Source organism: Balaenoptera musculus, chromosome 11 (genome assembly GCF_009873245.2).
Source record: "Balaenoptera musculus isolate JJ_BM4_2016_0621 chromosome 11, mBalMus1.pri.v3, whole genome shotgun sequence".
Classification (NCBI taxonomy): Eukaryota; Metazoa; Chordata; class Mammalia; order Artiodactyla; family Balaenopteridae; genus Balaenoptera; species Balaenoptera musculus.
The window spans coordinates 26789192-26798762 of record NC_045795.1 but is presented as its reverse complement, the minus strand read 5'-3'; the positions used below and the strand labels follow the sequence as shown (position 1 = coordinate 26798762).

The 9571-nt window shown below is 44.7% G+C and overlaps 1 pseudogene; it reads left to right on the top strand.

Moving 5' to 3' along the window:
* Positions 1-697: 697 nt before the first annotated feature.
* LOC118904336 lies at positions 698-1671 on the top strand (annotated as a pseudogene).
* Positions 1672-9571: the final 7900 nt, after the last annotated feature.

The following is a 9571-nucleotide window of genomic DNA, read 5'->3' as shown; positions in this document are numbered from 1 at the left end:
CAAGTCAAATCCGTTTTTGCTCAAATGAACTCCTCAATACTGTAATATGCCTCAGTTTATCTTTCTAACAGGAGCAACCAGAACGGATTTACACTCTGAATAGTGTGGTAAGTACAGGTGAGTCTTTAACTTCTCTAAGCCATTTCACCGTCTTGAAGGAAGACAGCCTTGAAAATGACATTGATCAATGAAGAAGAGCAGAGCCAGGGACTTCATAGAGAAATATATAACTAGAGCTCCAATGACATCATGTGCCTCTAGATCAAGCCATGCCTGAATCCCGTCTTCCTTGAACTGCTATGTTAACTCAGCCAATATACCTTCTTTTGGGTTAAGCCATCTTGATTGGGATTTTCCATCTCTGTCAATTAAGTGATTCTTATTCACACAGCGTTTAGAACCAGAAATGGGGTACTGAAAAAGATTTAACTTATGCAGAATTGTCTACATTGAAGTAGGGGAAAAGGTCATGAGGACTCTGTCATCTGGAGCTGAGAAAACTGGCAACCTTTGTTACAGGGTATGAAAACTCCTCGTTAAAACAATAGCAGTTGGTCCACCGCCCAGGCCTGGGCCCAGGGGGTGAGCGGCGGCGCTAGGACCTGGAGGGCGGAGGCTGCTGCGGGGCCTGGGCGGCCAGAGCGGCGCGGCGCGGCGCGAACTCTGGCTCTCGGCTCCCCGCTCCTTGTGAGGGGGCTTGGGGGCTACAGGGGCCAGGCGCTCCCCGGGGCAGATGAGGAAACGGAGACTCAGAGACGTCACATGACTTGCCGGAGGCCCCTCAGCCAGTGTAGCCCCACACCCCTGCCCCTGGGCGGCCTGCAGGACTCTGTCCCCTGTCCCTCAGCAGATGCTGAGGACAGACGAGTAGCAACAAACTCCCAGCAGTGCCAGTGGGGTCTTTCATTAACGCTCCCTGCCGACCTGCATCCGTCAGCCTGTAAAAATGGAGCATCACCGATGGCTCCACCCCCACTCTTGGCAACAAAACGAGGCCTTCCCGGTGCCACCAGTACGTGATTGTCACCAGCTTCAGCCACCTGCTAGGCACCAGGCTGGGCCCGAGATCCCGCGAGCACAATCCGCGCGAACGAGGCACCCACCTCGGGCTCCTCGGCCGACGCGGGCAACAAAACCACCTTCCGCGTGATGGCCCGGTCCAGTGTATTCTGTGCGCTGCGGAGGCCCCCGGAGTTCGCCAGCCGGACCCCGAAACTCTGTTCATCTTCTGGGGTCCCCCAAACAAGATCCAGGAGCCCCAGGGCAGCCTGGCGCGCGTCACCCAGTGCGCAGGTCTGGTGTGCCCCGCACCGAGTCCCGCGCGCGCTGCCTCTCAGCCGCATGCGCCAATTTGTGGACCTCTTCCGGGGTGAGACAGGCAAGGCCAGGGAAAAGTCCCATTCGCGGTCGAGCACGGGTTGCTTCGCCACGGCGATTGCACGTCTATAGCATGGTCCCCCTGCACCCCCCTCCCCAACTATTGCAGCCAGCAGCCCCGCCTGCAGTACATGCCCTACCGCTACTATGAGCCCAAGGGGCTGGACGAGTTATCACCTACATCTGGAATGAGCCTAGCAGCAAGGGCACCACCGACTCATCACGGAGAAGAGGGTCTTCTCATCCTGGGCCCAGCTGTACAGAATCACCTTCTCCCACCCCTCCTGGACCTAGGCCACCCTGCCTGTGGGACCCTCACAAGGGACACAGGAGAAGTGGCTCTCCACCCAGCCTCTCGACCAAGGGCCATCTCTGGCCAATCAAGGCTGGTCCGAGTATCTTTTGGTCAATCTGGGCCTTGAAGAGGGTGAATCCTCCCACCATTCAGGGCCTGGGAGTATCTCTTGGCCAAATCAGGGATTTGGGCTTCTATGTGGTTAATCGGGTGTTGGGGGTATTTCTTGTCCAGTCAGGGTCTGAGCATAGACAGTCAGGTTATTTCTGAGTAATCTGAGGCTAAGGACATGTCCTTTCCCATGATTCCTTTGTCCGGAGCCCCAGGATGGACTCCAAATTACTTCCCGTTGGCTGGGGACAGTGGGGTCCTGTTCCAAGGAGCTGGGAACTCTGTGTTACCCGCTCCCTTCCCAGAGCCAGAAACAGGTTTTGTGGAGGTGGGAGCTATCTGGAGGCCAGGTTGGGACATTTGTGGGGTTGGAGGGCCCAGGGGTGGGAGGCTGGTGTTTGGGTCTTGGCTCTGCCCTGAGTGGCCTTGGACAAACCCCTTGCCCCCTCTCTGAGCATCCTTCTGCCTGTGTCAGGTTCTGATGTCTGAGAACCCTCCCACCTCTCCCACCAACCACCTTGGGTCTGTCCTCCTGGGTCTGTCCTCCGTAAGACTGGCCCCTCCAGCCACCACTCGTTGCTGGGGGGCTCAGCTCCCTGAGGGTCTGAGGCTCCCTTCCCAACCTCCTCCTAGAAACTTGAGGCAATTTTTTTTCATAGAGTCCCCCAGGGTTTGGTTTGGCGGACTCTGATAAGAAGGGACAAACCTTCGGCTCTTTCCTTAGCCCCGCCCCTCAGCTGCCATAGCTGGGATTTTAAAGAGCCAGGCCCCTTTTTGGCCATCCTGCAGTGAGGTTTTCCACCAGCTGGAGGAAATTTGGGGGCTGAGAAAGGCGGGGATCCCAGGTAGTCTGGGACTTCCTGCAGCACCTTTGTCTGCAGCTGCTGGAGTTGTCCAAGAGTCTCCCCCAAACTGGGCCTGGGAAGGTTCTAGGGGGCCAGCCAGGATCTGTGTGGCCTGGGTTCTATCCCCTCTCTCTGCATAAGGCACTTTATTGCTGGGCCTCGGTGGGGTGGGTCTGGCCCCTGCTCTTCTGGAGCCTGGAAGTGAAGATTGGAGGCCTTCCTGGAGAAGGCCGCTAGCAGTGAGCCATTGTACATTGGGGTGGAGGTGGGGGCCCGCAACTACCCCAGACCTGATTTTGTAATGATTGTACAAGGATAAATGCATTTAAGATCCAGAAAAACAAAACAAAAACAAACAAACAAAAAATAGCAGTTGTAGCTTTAGGCTCAGACCGTGTATTGAATCTGAAGCGTTAAAAGATTTAGTAGGAAAAAAAAAAAAAAAAGATTTAGTAGGAAATTTTTAAGATATTTGTGTGTTAGCTGCCTCTTACAGCCTTTTTTTGCCATCATATATTAACTATTTACTATGCACCAGGCATTATACTAACAATTTAATTGTATTAGCTCATTTAATACCTGATGGCACAGGTACAATTATGATCTCCATTTTACTGATGAGGAAACTGAAGTAGTCTTCTATAGAAGAAAATAGGAGAAACCAGACCTATAGAAAATAGGAAAATCTGGGCCAAAGAAAGAACATTCACTTTTCTCAGAGTGATTCTTTTGATGTGTTCCAAGTAATTAAAGTTGACTAGAAGATGTCTTTGCACAGGTAGAAAAAAAACTGAATTATCCAGCCCCATGCTAAAATCAGTTGTAATAAAAATCATAGAGAAGAAAAATTATCAAGTGATAACATTAGAGCCTGAGACAAGTTTTATAGCCTGGGCACCTCCCAAATAACGTCTTGTGTATTCAGTACAGGAAAAGGGGGCCATCACCTCTCATTGCAAAGATGCAGATGAGTGACTCCCCCAAACCCCACTCGATCAGCCTATTGTTCTGAATTGCTCCCTAGAAGAGAACAAGGCAGAGGCCATTAAATGAACACCTATTTCTGAGAAACAAATTTTTCTGGGCATGTTATAAACTCAAAGACCATGATTTAATAACGTCCCTGGCTTTGTTTACTATCCCTTGAAGTTCAATAAAAGTAGTTTAAAGTCTGCTTAAAATTCAATTAAAGTATTAAGGAAATAGTTTGAGGGCAAAACCTTCAACCAATTAATGAGGAATTAAGGTTGTTGATGACTCTATTCCCAAGGCAATTCTCAGGCCCCAGACCAAGAGAAAGAGTACTGCCTGAAGCCCCAAAGGTAAATACCACCCAAATTCCTATCTAAGCTGTGATCGTAGTGCCAGTAGATAGGAGATAACTTCCAAGGGGATGTAGAAGCACCAGATCCGCTAGGAACTTACTTTGCTCCCAGGTCAAGGAGCCTGTGTTACTCTGGTCCAGCAGGAAGTATATGTCTTACAGACCATTGATTAATATATATTGTTATTTGTTACCCTCCATTGTATATTGATTTTATTGTAAGAGGTTAACACTTTCCAGTTAAATTCGGTCAGATCATCACCACAGGAAGCTACATTTGGATAAAACCAAGAATCTGGCTCACTACCTAGAACAAGAGCCAACAAACTACAGTGTGAACCAAACCTGTCCCTTCCCCCACTTGCATTTGTGACTAAAATTGTATTGAAACTCAGCCACACCCATTTGTTTATGAGTTGTCTAAATGGCTGCTTTCACACTGCATTACCATAGCTAGCGGGCTTACCTAATTGCCACAGAGGCATTATGACTCACAAAGCATAAAGTGTTTAAGATCTGGCACTTTAAAAAAAAATCGTTGTCTACCCCTAACCTAGAGAATCCTAGTTCTGGCTCTGGATGCAGCAGTGTGATTGTTTCAGGGGTAGCACAACCACACGTACTTTTGATGATTCCCTAGGACTTGCAAGACTCAGAAACAGTTATACTCAGGCTGATATTTATTACAGCAAAAAGGATGCAAAGCAGGATCAGCAAGGGGAAAAGATGCACCTAGTGGAGTCTGTTGGGAAATAGACACGGGTTTCTAAAGCCCTCCTTCATGGAAGTCACACAGGATGCGCTCGCTGTTCCTCCAACAATGATCTGTAGCACATGCAAAGTGTTTCCACCCAAGGAAGCACACCTGCATCTCAGACTGCAGGACTCTTACTGAGGGCTGGTTACAGTCGGCGCCTTCACCTGCATGGCCAGCCGTGATTTCCTCATCTCCAGAACCCCAGAAGGAAACCAGTGTCCTCCAGAAATCACAGTGTCAGCATAAACTATCTGGGCAAGTTGGTCTAGCAGGGTTGGGTGTCTCAGGTGTATAAAACAACCTTCGTAATTAGTAACAGAGGGATCATTCCAAGGACCATGTTTCCAGGAGTTGGCTAAGGCTCAGTCACCTGGCAGGCCCTCCTGATAATATGCTAATGTTGAATGACCAGGCCTGGTGTGTTAACTCTTTCCCACTCAGGGCGGCGAGTTTGGAGGGTCTCCTTGGAAAGGAGATGGGGCAGGTACATGAGCCTCAGCATTATCCTGATGGGAAGAAGAATGCATATGGGTGCAGGGTAGTCAAGCGGAAGGTAGCAGATACTTGCCTCCCCAGCATTTTTTTTTTCTCTTAAACAAAACCTAGATTTCTTTGGGAGACCCGTGTCAGCCAGAATTTATTTGCAGGTATACTGACCCTCTATTTCAGGGTTGGACCCTAATAGCTTATCCCACTCTTCTGGCTGCAGTGATTGTTTCAGAGACTGTCATATGATCAAATTTATGGCAAGAAGAGCTTTTTTTATTATTATTTATTTATTTTTGGCTGTGTTGGGTCTTCGTTTCTGTGCGAGGGCTTTCTCTAGTTGCGGCAAGCAGGGCCCACTCTTCATCGCGGTGCGCGGGCCTCTCACCATCGCGGCCTCTCCCCTTGTGGAGCACAGGCTCCAGATGCACAGGCTCAGTAGTTGTGGCTCACGGGCTTAGTTGCTCCGCAGCATGTGGAATGTTCCCAGACCAGGGCTCGAACCCGTGTCCCCTGCATTGGCAGGCAGATTCTTAACCACTGCGCCACCAGGGAAGCCCCAAGAAGAGCTTTTTATGGGAGATTTCTAGGTAAGAAAGTTTTCGACTTTTCTACGGAAACTATTTTCTAAAACGTGCTCTTTTCTCCCTGTTTCATTTAGGATGTAATTGTGTGGCCTAGATGTTTTCTAGTCACTTTTGCTACCATTAATACATCTTGTATGATGTCCAAGCTCAAAAGTACGTAACAGCAAAACTGTGAGAGATGCAGAGAAAGAGCTGGAACCTTGAAGACACATGACCCTAAATCAAACAGTTCCCCTGATGCTGTATGTCTCTGGGTTTTCTATTAGGTGCCCCCCATCCCCTTGCCAAAATTCTCTTTTCATTTAAGCCAATCTGAACTGGGATCTCTGTCACGCACAATAAACATTCCTGACTGATAAAGTATCATCATTCCTATTTTACAAATGAGAAGGCCTAAGCATAGACAAGTTAAATAATTTGCCTACAGTCACAACTAGAATAAATGGCAGAGCCAGGGTTCAAGAGCATTTCTCTTTGTGTCCAAAACTGATATGTTTTTCTCCAAATTCATGCAGCCACTAGATTAGAATTTCTTGTTGAACTCACCCTGCATCCCCCACCAGAATCGGCTGTGGATTTGAGACCCACCCTTCATTCAGATACTACATGGGGATTCATTGTAGCATCATCAGTTTTATAGCTGCCCCATCCCTAAAAACTAGGAATATCTGAGCCTTAATGTCAAAAAAAGAGTGGAGACCAAACTGAACAGTCCTTTGGTTTTGTATCCTCCTCCTCCTTAACCACTTTTTATATTATATTCCATTTTTTCGGAACCATACGTGGAGTGAAATAAATATCATTATCATTCTGGGATTCCTGAAGAACTCCAGATTTTAGATTCAAAGTTAGATCCAAATAAAAACAGTTAGTTGAATTTAGCTTCTAATAAAAAACCATCTCAAATGATTTTACTAGGCTTATCTATAATTGTATTTATCAACTATTCATCCTTATGTATAATCTCAATTACATTCATACAGGAAAAAAACTACTACGTACATCCCCAGAGAAAAAAAGGTGAAGTGTAACTGTGGGGGGAAAATCTTTTCAAATATTCTCATACTGTGAGCCTATTATAAGTGGAAAAAGATTAAAGATATAGTATAAAGGTATATATCTAAATTACTACAAACAACTGTTTAACTGGAGCTGCCTAGGGTACATCAGTAGCCCCTAAATGATCAAAGGCTATTGCTGCAGGCAAGGTCCAAAACCACCTGCTTAAATAAAGAACTTTAGATGACAGGACTGATATTATGCATGTATATTGATACTTCTTGAAATGATGATTTAAAAAAAAATATATCTATCCAAAACTGACAGAAGGCAAACAGATTGGGAGTTAAGTTTGTAATTCTGCTACTGACTCATCCTTTGCCTTGTGTAGAAATATGATAATTTCTTAGGATATTTCACAAATCTCCTGCCCTGTCATCGTTATCTACAGAAAAAAGAAAATTCAGGTTATGTTGGAACTTACGTAGGCACTCTATTTCACTCCCTCTGTACAACCCCAAGCAAAACTGTGAAATAGGATAGGTTTATTTTATTCCCCAAGTCCATATTAAGTCCTACCTTTGTATGAAAAGGTATGGTAAACTAGTTACACTACTATTTTACATTTTTTATGCAACCCTAGGAAGAAAAACATATTACAGCAGACATAATAATCCACATATACATGTATAGATAGACAGTATATAACTTTTGTTTCAATTATATATTAGTGTGTATTTTATATGTTATATGAAATTATATACTGCATATATAATATAATGTAAGTATGTATTTAATATACATAAAATTGGAAAAAAAATTTTAAATAAAATAAAAAATGTATATACAATTGAAACAAAAGTTATACAAAAATACTTACCTGTACTTTATGTAATGCACTGAGACATTTTTTATTGTATTCTGTTCTTTTTCGTCTTTGTTAAAAGCAGATCACAACTTGACTTATTAAATTGATGTCAAAACCTGCTAATAGGTTATGACTCACAAATTAAAAAGCAACAACTTATAATAAAGACTAAATATCCATCAATGTCCCAAACTCCTACTGCTGTCATTTATATGTCAACAGAGATAAGAACCAATTGAAAGATGCTTTAGAGTAGAATATCAGACATCAGTGAGGACACTGGAATACTTACTTGAAAGTTTTCCCTGAATTTGACAGATTCTTTCACCAAGACAGGTTTTTCCTCCTGCAAAGCTCACAGTAACCTTACAGTCAGGTGTGGACAGGATGGAAGTAGTGTACACCACTTTCAAGCCTGCTCATAAATCTCATGTGTGATCACCATCCTCCAGCCCCTGATGTAAGACAGATAGCAGAGTGGTCTTGAAAGCGAGGAGTTGAAAAGGCAAAACTACAAGATGGAAGGAGGCTAGATACCTTCATCACTGCTCAAAAATGATTCACTATTTTTGAGCACTCATCAATCATGAACCCGTTTTAGACGTTACATGAGAGAGAAAGAAACTTCTATTGTGTTAAGCCCCAAAGATTTATAGCAGCTAGCATTGCTTTTTATGAATACATAAGCTATCATTTCAGAAAATACTAAGAATAACCTTCTACCAGGACACAGTAGAAGCTCTTCACTTTCAAGGAGAGATACACCCTTTGAAGCATTCCCAACACAAGGAGGAAGAAGCACCCATTTCTGGATCAGAAATAATGCAGACTATACTCAGACCACTTCCTATGTCAACTCTTCTTAGTCTACTTTTCAGTTTTTCTTTCATGGTCTTCTCATTTCCACAACTTGACTTTACATCCCTATATAATCTCCTCAAAACCCCGTATCCTTGTCCCAGACTTTCTTCCATATTCCAAATCCAAACTCCTTTGAATGTTTCAGCAATGATAAACACATTTTGATGCTAGTGAAATGATAAAAACAAGTGGAAGGAGGACCAGTGAGACTAGGGGAATCTATTTCCAACACTAGTTGAACGTGTGCCAAAATAAGATGTAAATATGTCCAATAGCTCTCTCTCCCTCCTCCCCTCCTTTGCAGATCTCATTCCAGGGACTCTTTAAGCAGCCTACTCTTTTATATTAGAGTTTCTTTTTTCCTTAGTGAATAGAGAATGTTTCCAGCACTTCCTACATCATCAAGGTGGAGTTCTGTTTTGGTGTTATTGATATTTCTGCCTTTAGTGAGTTGGGGGGGGGGCGGGTCATGAATTCGTTTTCCCAGTGCCTACCTTTCTTGGCGTAGACTGTCTCTGAAAACTACTTTGGTTGAATTTGCTCTGGTCTCAGATTTACCTGATGGTCACCACTCACAGTTCCCACAGAGCCCAGAGATTTCTCCTAGAAGGAAAGGTTCCAGAAAAATCAAAGGGATAAATAAGGAACGCAGCTGATTCCCGCCTTGTGCTGATGCCCAAGAGGGTGATGAGAGCCGCGAGGCATGTGGGATCTTAGCTCCCGGACCAGAGATCAAACCGGCACCACCTACATTGGAAGGAGAAGTCTTAACCACTGGACCGCCGGGGAAGTCCCCGCATTCCTATGTTGTTGAACCTGAATTTCTGACCTATGTCAGACTCAGGATGCCACTAGCCATTCTCAAAACAATGTCTGCTGGTAACTGCAACTTTACATTTTCAAGGACTCCTCTCTTAACTATTAAATTTTAAACAATAATGTTAGATCAGATACTAATAGAAAGATGAGACATATTTGTAGTGGTCAATAGCTCCTGTTATGGATATGCTAATACTACTTCAGAAGTTAAAACCTACTTAGGTAGGATTAGACAACTGGCT